This window comes from Mastomys coucha, unplaced genomic scaffold (genome assembly GCF_008632895.1).
Source record: "Mastomys coucha isolate ucsf_1 unplaced genomic scaffold, UCSF_Mcou_1 pScaffold5, whole genome shotgun sequence".
NCBI lineage: Eukaryota > Metazoa > Chordata > Mammalia > Rodentia > Muridae > Mastomys > Mastomys coucha.
The window spans coordinates 114,008,945-114,009,795 of NW_022196911.1; positions in this window are offsets into that span (position 1 = coordinate 114,008,945).

Sequence of the window (851 nt, forward strand, 5' to 3'; positions counted from 1 at the left end):
GAGGGAGGGAAGGAGGGAGGGAGAAGAAGGCAGGGAGGGAGGGAAGGAGGGAGGGAAGGAGGGAGGGAGAAGAAGGCGGGGAAAGCAGAGGCAGAGTGGAGGGAAGACAGCATGCCCACCTGTCTTCATATACACAAAGCTCAGCTCACTACATGCACTGTCAAATGTTTACAAGAGGAAACTGAGGCCTGGGCACTGGAACAGCTGCCCCGCAGGCCAGAGGAAGAAGAGGCTCACAAGGGTGTCTGTACCATCTAAGTCATAGCTCCTCTTAGATAATTCCCCTCTAGAAGTCTCCTCAACAATGATGACAGTCAACATGTGATAACACAGATGACAGCTTCTATCAGACTCCCGCTCTAGTTTATAGTAGAACAAAGTTGAAGTGGGAATCAAGATCAGGTTGAGGAGCTGGAGAAATGACTCAGCCATTGAGAGCACTTGTTCTTGCAGAGGACCTAGGTTCGGTTCCCAGCACTCACATGGAAGCTCACTATCACCCGTAACTCCAGCTGCTGGGGGCTTTGCATCTTCTTCATGTCTCCAAAGGCACCAGGCACACAGGAACTGTGCAGACACACATGTAGGGGAAACACTCATACACATGAAATAAAGTGAAATAAAATCAAATAACCATGCTTAAGGGCCTGGGGAGGTAGCTAGGTCGGTGGCATGCTTGCCCAGCATGTACAAGGTCCCCAACACCTCATAAAGGAGGTGTGGTGGCACACACCTGTAATCACAACACTAGGGAGGCATAGGCAGGAGGTGGAAGAGAAGTTGCACAGCAGCTTAGAGACCAGGCTAACTACAGGAAAATACTATCTAAACTAACGAAGACTCTAGCTAAG